The sequence below is a fragment of the Sminthopsis crassicaudata genome, chromosome 5 (genome assembly GCF_048593235.1).
Source record: "Sminthopsis crassicaudata isolate SCR6 chromosome 5, ASM4859323v1, whole genome shotgun sequence".
NCBI classification, from domain to species: Eukaryota; Metazoa; Chordata; class Mammalia; order Dasyuromorphia; family Dasyuridae; genus Sminthopsis; species Sminthopsis crassicaudata.
This window is the reverse complement of record NC_133621.1, coordinates 268,789,445-268,802,141: the sequence shown is the minus strand read 5'-3', so window position 1 is coordinate 268,802,141 and position 12,697 is coordinate 268,789,445. Positions and strand designations below refer to the sequence as shown.

General features: G+C 36.6%; 1 long non-coding RNA gene across 4 annotated transcripts in view; it reads right to left on the bottom strand.

The window, feature by feature from the left end:
* Positions 1 to 12,697, bottom strand: part of LOC141544628 (uncharacterized) — a 35,648-nt gene that overhangs the window by 20,093 nt on the left and 2,858 nt on the right. The gene's annotated exons all lie outside the window — the stretch shown is intronic.

Below are 12,697 nucleotides of genomic sequence, written 5' to 3'. Positions count from 1 at the left end.
ATAAGATTGGCATCCTTTCTGAAAAGCTTTTTAAAGCTGAAAATAAGTTATGTTTACCTGAGGGAAAAGACACTAATTTTAAAAGACACATAGAATTAAATCAGATTTGTTATAAAGGAACTTGAATGCACATATCAAATGGAAAAGGAAAAACGTAAGAGATCTATTCTCAAAAAGAGTCCATGTGATGAGATTTAGGTTTTGGGGTTCCCTTTAGTAGGCCTAGATTTGGGAATGATAAGGTCTAGATTTAGGGAACCAAAATAAGCTTAGGGTTTCTGGTGGTCAGAGAGTTAAATGATAAGGTCCAGTGGCAGGTTTGGGATTCAGGGAACTAAATGGAGAGGTTTGGATCCCCTCTTGGGATTTGGTGCAAAGATAGGGAATTTGGGGGAACTCCCTTCTGGCAACACAGGGATTCTCTATAAAGGAATTTACAGGCCTGAAAACTGAGATTTGTAAAAGATTTATTATAGGGATTGGGAAGTAATGTTAAAAATCCTGACAGAGAGGCCTAAGGTCTCATTAGGGAGATAGGTGAGGATAAAGAGAGGATAATACTGGAAGAGAATAGTATTCCAATAGGCAGAGGTTTCCTAGATATGGCATGGCATGGCATGGCATAGCATGGCATGTTTAGAACCTCTGCAAAGAGAGGATTCTAGTTTGGCTCTTTTATAATAGGAGCTTTGGCTACAAGCTGAAGGGGGCTAGTGGGTGGAATCTCAAGTTAGCTCATCTCCTAGCTGGGTTTCAGCTTGAGCTGGAATTTGAATAGAATGAGTTTCTTTAATTCAATAGGATCGGAATTCTTTTGCTATATAACATATTAAAACTGCCTGTTTCCCTTGGGCAGGGTCCCTCACTGAGGCAGAGTTAAAGATTTTCTCTTTCAAGGAGTTTTAGAGTTTCTGGGTTCCTTCTTCACATGCCAGAGATTTTAACCCAAAGGCAGAGTGAAATTAGTTTACTCTGACAACAGCTTGAAGATGCCCAAAGCAGAGGTGTCTTTAAATTAATGATATCAAATGGTGTCTTGGTATAGTTTAGGGATCTCTCAATGAATCTTTATGCTAAAACTGAAAAACAAGGTTTTGTGGTAGAAGAACAAGATTGACTTTTTAATTCTCTCTTCTATCACAAAATCTTGCTTTTCAAATCAATGAACATACCATTTTAAGAGAGCAAATACATAATTATGAAAGTGAGAAGATAGAAAGAGCTTTAGATTTTTAAATGATGTCATCTCAAAACATTTTACATTTTGAAATGAAATGGTAAATTTATTTTCAACAAAATAAATTAGGAATTTGAATTTTCAGCAGCCTGAAGATAAAACTTTTCAATGTAAAATTGTGACATGCAAGAAAGGGGAATGATAAAAATCAAACTGATATTCATTTTTAGATAAGATCATTTATTTTGATTAAAACTGTTGTGCAACTTATGACATTATAAAGGCAGAGTACTACTTAACCACTTGTAAGTAAACTTGATAAATTTGTATTTCTAATAATTTGTCTCATATTCAATTTAAATGGTTCAATGGAATATATTATGAGAAATGCTAAAACAAAATTCTGAAAAAATATTCTAGGTGTAGGTAATGTAACAAATAAAATTAGACATCTGAATTGAGATTGGAACATTATAGTCCGACAATTGATATGAGACATTATAGTTACCCTTTCAATAATCTTTGAAATAGGTTTATCAATATTACTAGATTTAATTCAAACTATTTTGAACTACTTTTAGAAATATGAATCATATTTTTTTTAGTGACATGACTAAGATAAGACATTACTTTAACCAGAAGAAAGGGAATAAACTATTGACTGCCAGGCTACAGCCATAGAGGAGAAGACCAACACAAATAGAGGTTGGCAAGGAATTGGCAGTGTGTGTTCCTGCAATTGCTCTCAATAAAAGAAGCAAAATGCTCCAAGAGAATCAAGGTTCCCAGATGGGAGCATAAGTTTCTCAGGTCATTTCCCTGGAGGAGACAGCTCTTCTCTGAAGTAAGAGATCTTCTTATAATGCAAATTAACAGTGGCATTTATATTAGTTAGGTTATCTCAATGTATGTGCAGATTTATTACATATTACATACATACATTACCTAACTACTTTTTCAGGCGTGTGCTCTAAATGCTTTGTGTATTGGCAATTCACCACTTTTGTGTGATATTAATAAAAAAGTGCCAACAGCCTAAGGTGGGAAGGAAGAAGGCAATGAGAAGAAGGCAGAATTGAAAGTCAGTAGAGATGTCACAAGACAAAAAAGACAAATAGAATACAAGTTAAGGACAGAGAATTGTCATTGAATACAATCAGTGTCTCACAGTACAGGCAGTGAGATATAGGACAATAAATCAGATAGCTCCTATATAGAAGCACTTAGCTGAAAGCTGAGATTAGTAAGCAGCAGCTAAGGCACAAGACTTGGGATTCCAGTTATTTTTAAGGAAGTTTAGTTAGGAGACCTGTCTTCTGGGACCTTAGTGCTATTTGGTGATGAAAAGACTAAACTTGTCTCTTTGTAAATTCTTAGGTTGATGTGAAACGAAACTATTCTTAGGTTGATATGACATGAACCTGAGGGAGGAAAAGATAATATTTCCTAGGACACACACAGACCTAAAAAGGTCTAACCTGTAAACTTAACCTAACCTGAAAGGAATATAGCATCTTAAGAAAGTGAGCTATTGCAAGGGAAAGGAGGGAGTGAGAAGCCAGCATGAGACTGAGCATGGTGAGCTAATAAGTAACTTAAGGGAACATCTACACTTTGAGGACATTGTTTATAAGGGAAGAAAGGGGGCATGGTATTACAATTTGGATTTCTGATTGGATACAGGGTTTTGAAAGACCTCCATCAAGGGTGGGACTGGAAGGCTGACATTCCCTGGTTGCCTCAGGGAGTATTACAATTTTATCTCCAGGCTTTCACTGTTACCTCACCTACCCACCCCAGGACCTCATCACTAGAGGATTTTATATTGGGTTTCAGTGATTTTTCGTCTCTTCCCATTGTAGAGTTTATATCAACTAGAATGTATATACATATACATTGTATTAATAGAGAGCATTGTCAAATGGGAGAAATATTAGACTTGTTTTATTCATGAATGGAAGGTATAGATCTGCAAATTGAGTTTTGATGTAGAGAAAAAAAACTTTCTAACAGTAAGAAGGATCCCAAAGGGAAATAGGTTATTTTAAGAAAGACTGCTTTTAAGGTGAAACCAGTCTTTTAAGGGGAATATTTGTAGGGCCTCTTAGGAAATAATACCTTTTTAAAAAGATTTTAAAGCACAAATAAAGCACCAATTTGATTGCACAAATTTGATAGCAAGGTGATCCCTATGAACATTAAGAAACCTCACACTTAAAAGTTAAGGACTTAAAAAGAAGACTTAAAAGTTAAGGACTTAAAAACAAGTTAAATTGATTTAAGACAGTGAAGGAGTCACATTAGAATTTCTATTTTCATTTCAGCAATTTTCTGTTTCTCTAAATTGTAATCATTCTTTAGGAGCAGGTTTCTTGGGGAGCTTGTAGAGGCAGCCTTCCTTTCAGTTCAGTTCAATAAAAACAAAATGCAGCCAGGAGTTGAAGTTCAGATCCTTTATTGTGTCCTTCAAAATCCTGAATCTTTTCCTGGGCCCAGTTAGCTTTCTTAGAGGCCTATCCCTCTCTTTGTTTCCCGCAAGCTCATGTGCAAATGGCTCCAGCCAGCACGAAGGTTGAAGTGGGATTGAGTCTGACTCTGAATACCCCAAGAAGTTTTCCCAAAGTCCTCCTTGGCCCTGAGAGCCTCTTGCTTATATGCTGCCCCCTGAGCACACACCAATCATTTCATCACCAGGAAACCATTATTTGCTGTAGGATTAATTCAATGCTAAATTAGATTTAATCATTGTCTCCTCAATTCCACTCAGTACTTCAAGTTCTGGCCCATAACATCTCCTTGTAGGGTTAGATCAATCATACTGAATTAGGTAATTATATCCATTCCAGTGACTTAGCACCTTATAAGAATCCTAACACATTTCTATTGTCACTACCTTCCACCAATTAGTGATGAAGACCATCTCATTCCACTATGCTTTATACAATGCTTTTTTTTTTATTTTAGAGAAGCAAAGATTTTCCCCTCCTGCAGCAAGAATAATAAATGATTACTCCACCTAAAACTACATTTTAATTTAATACTCTAGTATTTGATATTAAGACATTTCTTCAACTCTGAAACTATATACCACTAAAAGGGAAAAATCCTAAAGATGTTTTTAAAAAGTAGTAAAGTAGTAAAACTAAAAATTATTTTGGAGACAAGTAAAAAAGTACCACTTGAGAAATCATAAAAGTTTTAACTATTTGTGACGACTAGAGAGAACCTAAAAGCAGTTACTAAAATGAAAAACCAAATAAAATACCATTTCAAAATAAACTTCAAATAAAATTCAAAGTCAAAACGAAAAGATAAGTAGATTTCCTGGGAAGAAGAAAGAAATGACAGATGATTGACTAAATCTAAGAGGCAAAAAATAATAATAATAATAATAATCTGCTTACAAGACTATCTGAGGCATATAGCAGCTTAGAAATTTTCGTCCCAAGTGAGGATGATTATGATTTGACATAGTCATAATCCAATAATCTTGCCTAGGACTGCAAAGATTGGGGCTAAACCTAGAGTCAAGTTCTCTTTCTAGAATCTCAACTATTATGATCATTAGATAAAAACAATACATAAGGCCTAGAAATACTGATAATAATCCTGTACTAGGGATTGGGAGTAAATAGGGAAGTAAAATACATCTGAAATTGACCTACCAGAAGTGTAAAATGGTAGGTGAATTTCAAGTGCATTGTACTTCCATGTTTGGCTGCAAAGCTGCAAGAGGATGCCTCTTTAAAAAACAATACTCAAAAAGGATGGAGATCATACACACTTGATCCACCTGTGGGCACTAAAAGGTGAAGGGAAAACCCCTTTTTCTTTCCTTTTACCTTGTGGCTCAGAGAAATGGGCTGTGGTATTTGTTTCTCTTCTGTTTTTATTTGGCCTTATCGGTTTCTAGGCAGAAGTGATAGAATCCCCATCAGAGCTAGGAGTTTAAGCCATGACAATATAGGATTCAGCAGCCAGCCAATTCAGTAGAAAAGCGTAAAGAATTCACATGCCTGGCTGTAACGTTCAGCCTACCTTTCTGGAGATCCTCTGGAAGGGCCATATATGAAAAGATTCAACTTGTCTCTTTGTAAATTCTTATATATGCTCTTTAAAAGAATGCAATTTGGAAATTAACTTCCCTGTGTATAATTTCTATGATTCATTGTATCTATCTGTATTGGACAACTAAGTGAGGTATTCTGAGAGAGCAACGAAGCTGATACTATAAAGTATACATGCAAAACCAGTTGCCTTCAGTTATAATCATTAATTACAAGCCTGCTTTTTGCCTGTCTTTATATGAAAATCATATTGTAAATCTTTATTTTAAACTGAAAATATGGATAAATAAAGTTTTCCAAGCACTTAGGATTTGCTTGGGACAGGAAAGTTCTTATTGAAATCATCTAAAGAAAAAAAAATAGCATATATGTACATAAGGCTGTAGATATGCAACTGAACAAAATGTATATTGAGTTGCATTTTCTATGATTACTAGAAGCTTCTTTTGCTCTATATTGTGTACAATAGGTTGACCTGTTGTTTCTAGTAGTTTGGTTGGAGGCATGAAGCATGGACTAGACACTATTTGCCCATCCTGGTACAAGGTAGTATCCCTATCTTCTGACATTTTCATTTGATTTCTCTCAACTCATTGAGTTCTCTCATCTCTCCTCTCCATCTCTCTCTTGCCTTGCCTTGCTTACTCAAATCCCAGCTAAAATCTTCCTTTCTACAAGACGATTTCCCCAATCCTCCTTAATACTGATGTCTTCCTCTGGTGATTTTCTAGTTTGTCTTGTATGTAATATCATGTTTGTACTTAGCTATTTTCACATTGTTGCTTCCGTAGGAATATGAGTGTGCTGACAGTGAGGACTTTCTTGTATCATTCTTTGTATACTCAGCTTTTAGTGCAATGTAAGTTACATAGTAGACAATAGATTTATTGAATGACTGTTACTCACACATAGCGCTCCATCACCTGTCATAAAGTATCTTCACTGGCTGTTCCCATACCTGGAATGCTCCTCACTTCCATCTCCTGGCTTCCTTCAAGTCTCAGCTAAAGTCTTGCCTTCTATACATGCTTTATCACCCTTAAAACTAGAGCGTTCCATCTGAGACTACTCCCACTTCAGTTTATAAGTATCTGATTTACACTTAGTTGTTTTGACCCATGTAATCTGACAATCTCTCTCTCTCCTTTCCAATGCATCATACTTCTTCAACATACATTTTGTGCTCCCAGAAATACCCTCATTTTCTATTTCCTCAACTTTCTCATTTCATACAGTATACTTCATCATACCTTGACCTGATACAAAGATAGTTAGACCTCTGATCACCAAATAATACAGCACTGCTGCCCTTATAAATTCTCAATTTCTTATTTGATCACACTCTATTCTCATCCCACCTCTTTGCAAATTTAAACCCTGTTCTTCATCCAGACCTGACCTCTAATCCCAGATTAGACCATCCCTTCTGGACTAGCTTTTTTTCTTTCCCCATTTTGATTCCCTGGCGAAGCATTCAATTTGTCTGTTCAACTCTACATACCCACTTATCAAATTGCCAACTGTATCTTTCTCAGACTCAGTCTTGAATCATTCCTGCCCTTGAATCACTCCTGCCCTGCACTGCCTTTGCCCTTATATACATGCTACAGAAAAGAATGCAACTGTGGGCTACTACTACATAACCTCAGCCGGGTTCTGAAAGACTATTTATCTCATTTAATCAATCAAATACTTTCAGCCACTGTCTTCTCCTTCACCTCTCTCACATGAAGAGGTGGCGCTTCTCCTTGCCAATGAAAATGCCTCTACACATACAAGCAATACCATTCTATCTCACCTATATTTCTCTTTAAACATTCCTCTTCTCACTTAACTTCAATCATTCCCTGCATCCTGGCTATTCCCCTGCTTGCCTACAAACATCCCCAAAGAACCTTTACTTATTCAATCCATACCCTCTATCATCCCAAATCCCTACTGTCTTTTGTAGCTAAATGCCTTAAGAAGCCCGTTGACAACTGGTATCTCCACTTCCTCTCCTGTCATTTTCTTCTAATACTCTGTGTTCTATCTTCCAAATTCTTCAAAATTATTAGTGATCTCTTAATTGCCAAATCCAATGGTCTTTTTTCAGTTCTCATCTCTACCTCTCTGCAGTCTCCCTTGGTGATGAACTCCTCTGACTGACCTCGTCCAATGCAGGTCGTCCAATGCAGGGGTAATCCCTGCTCCTTCATTTCTCTGTACCTATTGCTGACACAAATAGTAATGGTTTAATAGAAGCAACAACTTTTGGCCTTGGCACCTTTATTCTTCACATATTTCACCAGATGGGGTAGTTAGGTGGCATAATGAATAAGAGATCTGGGTCTAGAGTCAGGAAGAGTCATCTTGAGGGGCACCTAGATGGCAAAAAGGAAAAAGCACTTGCGCTGGAATTAGGAGGGTTTGAATTCAAATCTGTCTTTAGACACTTAACACTTCCTTGTTGTGTGACTAGGCAGACGAGTCACTTAACAAGGTTTGCTTCATTTGTCAAAATGAACTTAAGGAAACAGCAAACCATTCCAGCAACTTTGCCAAGAAAATTCCCTTCATTTTAGACATGACAGAATTTCAGCATAAGAGAATAGTATTTCCTCCCACATCATCACTAATGAAGAATAAGTTAGTTTTTGTTTTAAAATAAAAAGCAATTTTTCATTCATTAAAAATGAACAGGCACTTTCCAACAATGAGATGATTGATGCCAGTTCCAATGATCTTGTGGTGAAGAAAGCCATCTGCATCCAAAGAGAGAACTGTGGGAACTGAATATGGATCACGACTTAAACATTCTCACTCTTTTATTTTTTATTCACTTGCATTTTGTTTTCTTGCTCATTTACTTTCCTTTTTTTAATCTGATTTTTCTTGTGCAGCAAGAAAAGTATATGTTTATACATATTAGATTTAACATATATTTTAACATGTTTAACATATACTAGATTGCTTGCCATCTAGGGGAAAGAGTGGGGGCAAGGAGGAGCAATCTGAAACATAAGGCTATGCAAGGGTCAGTGTCAGATTATCGATGCATATGTTTTGAAAATAAAAAGTTTTATTAAAATAGTTTTAAAAAATTAATAGGCAGCAAAACCATTTTGCTGACAAATAGAGTAGCTGATCACTGGAATAGGTTAATTTCATGGTCAAAACAGTCAATAACTATAGCAATCTGTAACCCTGGCCCTCAGTTTCCCTTCTCATCCATGGGGTAAATATAGTACAACAAACTATTATTCACCCTTGTTATACAACTGTGGGATAGCCCTGGGAACAAATATCGCTGTTGGATAGCCCTGGGAACAAATATCGCTTTCAGAACATCATCCTGGGTGGATTTTGGCCAAATCCAACAGAGCAGAGTTATCTACATACTAGAGCAAGTTACTCCAGTAACAATTTTCTCACCCTTGACAAGCTCCAGAAGGTCTGGCTCCCCTTCTATATTTGCTGGAGAAAGTGAAGTTAGCGTCGTTGGCATGTAACCTTCTTTGCTCCTTGGGTTATTTAAGTCACATTTATGCTTATGCATAAATTGTCATCTCACACCAATCTGATCAATTGAATCAAATGATCTTGGGCGACATCTAGTGGTTCTGTCCAAGATTGCCCTTAAATTCTCAGTTAAAGCTCTTCACCCCTATTCTCTCACTCCAGCAGCCAAAGCTGCTCTGGCACAAGTTATAGACTCTCTTCACTCAGGGTCTCATCATTATGACCCAGAACTTCCAGTTACCTTGTCTCTTTCTCCTGCTCCCGAATACCTTACAGCCTTACTCCACCAAGGTGATTCTATTTTAGAATGTTTTTTCCCTTCTATTCAGCCTTACCATGTGATTTTACCTTATGCTGCTTTGGCAGGACACCTCCTGCAAAGAGCAATTAAAAGAACTCTAAAGCTTCCTTGTTTCTCTGTTTGTCTCAATCCTTTGGTCTACCACATCCTTTATGTCTATCCAAGCTAATGAACACTTTGCAGTTTTTCAGGTGGCAATCTTCCACAGAGGCTCTAATTTGTTTCAGTTGTTTACAGCATATCATTATTGCTTTGCAAAAAACAAGAAGCTATTAACCAACATTTATTACAACTTATAATTGAAGTAAGAGATACATTATTAGTTTTAGGAGATCATGTAGATTACTCAGAACCACAATTTATGTTGACATGTGATTATAGGGGGAGCTAGGTGGGGCTGCTAATAGGGCACCAGCCCTGAACTCAAGAGGACCTGAGAGCCAATCTGATCTCCAACACCTAACACTTTCTAGCTGTGTGCCCCTGGGCAAGGCACTTAACCCCAATTGTCTCAGAAAAGAAAGAAAAAAAAAAAAAGGAATGTTATTTTAGATTTCACCCTCTGTATGTCACTGCTGTAACATCCTTCTAAGAATGGTGTTAATATGGCAATCTTTGAAAAAATCATATGAACTGGGCTTCTACAAATCAATCTGACCCCAAAGGCATTGATGAATTCAGGAATTTGTTCCAGCAAGCCTTGATTTCTTGGCACTTTGCCTTCTCCTGCCATGGTTCTATTATCACTGCTCCTTTGTTGATATTTACATTCTGTTGACAGATATCTTGGCTTTGTCAAGTTGCAGGGGGTGTGTACAAAACAGTTGGTGGTTATTGATCACCTGGTACTTCTGCAACAAATTGCCTGCTTCCCAAACAATCAGACTTGCTTAGTCTGTGATTAGTTTGCAGAATTCCAGGTCATTCTGATCTGGCACTGAAACCCTCCTTCGAGCCAGCCAGCAGACAGTCAAAGGCTGAAAAGGACTGGGAACAGATATGCTGGAATGGAATGGTAAATAGGCTGGATAGAAGGTGATACTTTATCTGAAAACATTAAAGTTTTTCTTTGAACCCTAAATTGACAGTCGCTTCATACTGTGATTGATTTATCTACTTTTTGTTTTTCTTTTGTTTCCTTAGCAACTTTGTGGTTTTAGAGCTTAAGAGAAGGCTCAAAAACTACAAAACACTTTGCACACAAATAAAGTCAGATCTAACCAATTAGAAAAATATTAAATGCTCTTGGATAGGTAGAGCAAATATAATCAAGATGACAGTGTTACCTAAAATAATTTATTAGTTAAAAAGTTAAAATTTATTTAAAAATAAATTATTTAGTAGTTAAAACTATTTAATGACCTAGAAAAAAATAACAAAATTCATCTGGAAAAACAAAAGGTCAAGATTTTCAAGGGAAGTAATGAAAAAAAATCAAATGAAGGTGGCCTAGCTGTGCCAGATCTAAAACTGTATTATAAAGCAGGGGTCACCAAAATCATTTGGTATTGGCTAAAAAACAGACTAGTTGATCAGTGGAATAGGTTAGGTTCACAGGACAAAATAGTCAATAACTTTAATAATCTAGTGTTTGACAAACCCAAAGACCCCAGCTTCTGGGATAAGAATTCACAGTTTGACAAAAACTGCTGGGAAAATTGGAAACTAGTATGGCAGAAAGTAGGCATTGACCCACACATAACACAGTACACCAAGATCAGATCAAAATGGGTTCATGATTTAGGCATAAAGAATGAAATGAGAAGAACAGAGGATAGTTTACCTCTCAGACCTGTGGAGGAGGACCAAAATTTGTGACCAAAGAAGAACTAGAATCAGTATTGATCACAAAATACAAAAATTTTGATATCAAATTAAAAAGCCTTTGTACAAACAAAACTAATGCAGACAAGATTAGAAGGAAAAAAACTGGGAAAATATTTTTACAATCAAAAGTTTTAATAAAGGCCTCATTTCCAAAAAGGCCTCATTTCTAAAATATATAGAGAATTGACTCTAATTTATAAGAAATCAAGCCAATCTCCAATTGATAAATGGTCAAAGGTTATGAACAGACAATTCTCAGATGAAGAAATTGAAACTATTTCTAGTCATATGAAAAGATGCTCCTACTCATTATTAATCAGAGAAATGCAAATTAAGACAACTCTGAAATAGAATGACAGGGAAAGGAAATGCTGAATTGTTGGAGGGGATGTGGGAAAACAGGGACACTGGTACCTTGTTGGTGGAATTGTGAATACATCCAGCCATAATGGAGAGCAATTGGGAACTATACTCAAAAAGTTATCAAACTGTGCATCCCCTTAGACCCCAGCAGTGTTACTACTCCCAAAGAGATATTAAAGAATGGAAAGGGACCTGTATGTGCAAAAATGTTTGTGGCAGCCCTCTTTTGGGGGCCAGAAATTGGATGCCCCTCGATTGGAGAATGGCTGAATAAATTGTGGGATATGAATATTATGGAATATTATTGTTCTGTCAGAAGTGACCCACAGGATGATTTCAGAAAGACCTGGAGAGATTTACATGAACTGATGCTGAATGAATGAGCAGGACCAGGAGATACTTGTATACTTCAACAACAATACTACAGGATGATCAATTCTGATGGATGTGGCCATTTTCAACAATGAGATGAACCAAGTCAATTCCAATAGAGAAGTAATGACCTGAACCAGCTACATCCAGCAAAAGAACTCTAGGAGATGATTATGAACCACTACATAGAATTCTCAATCCCTCTAATTTTGTCCGTTTGCATTTTTGATTGCCTTCAGAGGCTAAATGTACACTATTTCAAAATCCGTACAAATCTTTTTGTACAGCCAAACAACTGTTTGGACATGTATACATATATTGTATTTAATTTATACTCTAAAATATTTAACATGTATTGCCATCTGGGGGGAGGGAAGGAAGGGAAAAATTAGAACAAATGGTTTGGCAATTGTCAAGGTTGTAAAATTACCCATGCATATATCTGGTAAATAAAAACTATTAAAATAGTAAAAAAAAAAAATTGGACTGCTGGTATGAGGAGACAGAAAGTAAACTGGTCCTGGGAATTCAGCATGTAGAGACTGAGTTCTAAGCTTCCAGAATCCTTACAATGAAAGTCCTGGGGAAATTGACAGAATTGGAGACTGCATAAGTGAAGGGATATCCCTTACTGGAGTAAGCTCTCCACCAGAAATTCACTCTAAGGTCTCTGACTTCCTGATTTTAGTTCCTACTGATAGTGAAGCCATAACAGGAGAAAGAAAGAGACATAGGCAGAAACAGAGACAGGGGGAGAGAAAGGAAGGAGACAGAAAGAAAAGACATGAATAAAAATTTGGTAACTACCACTAGTCATAGGAAAACTCTAGATGTGTTTTATCACTGCTCTCAGAAAACAAGTGACTACTCCCTGTAAACTGATCCAAACATTTTGGAGAGCAATTTGGAATTATGCCCAAAGGGCTATCAACCTGGGTATACCCTTTGATCCAGCAGTGTTTCTACTGGTTCTGTAGACCAAAAAAGATCATAAAATTGGAAAAGGATCTACATGTGCAAAAATATTTGTAGCAGTCTTTTTTATCGAGGCGAGCAATTGGAAATTGAGTGAATGTTCATTAATTGAGG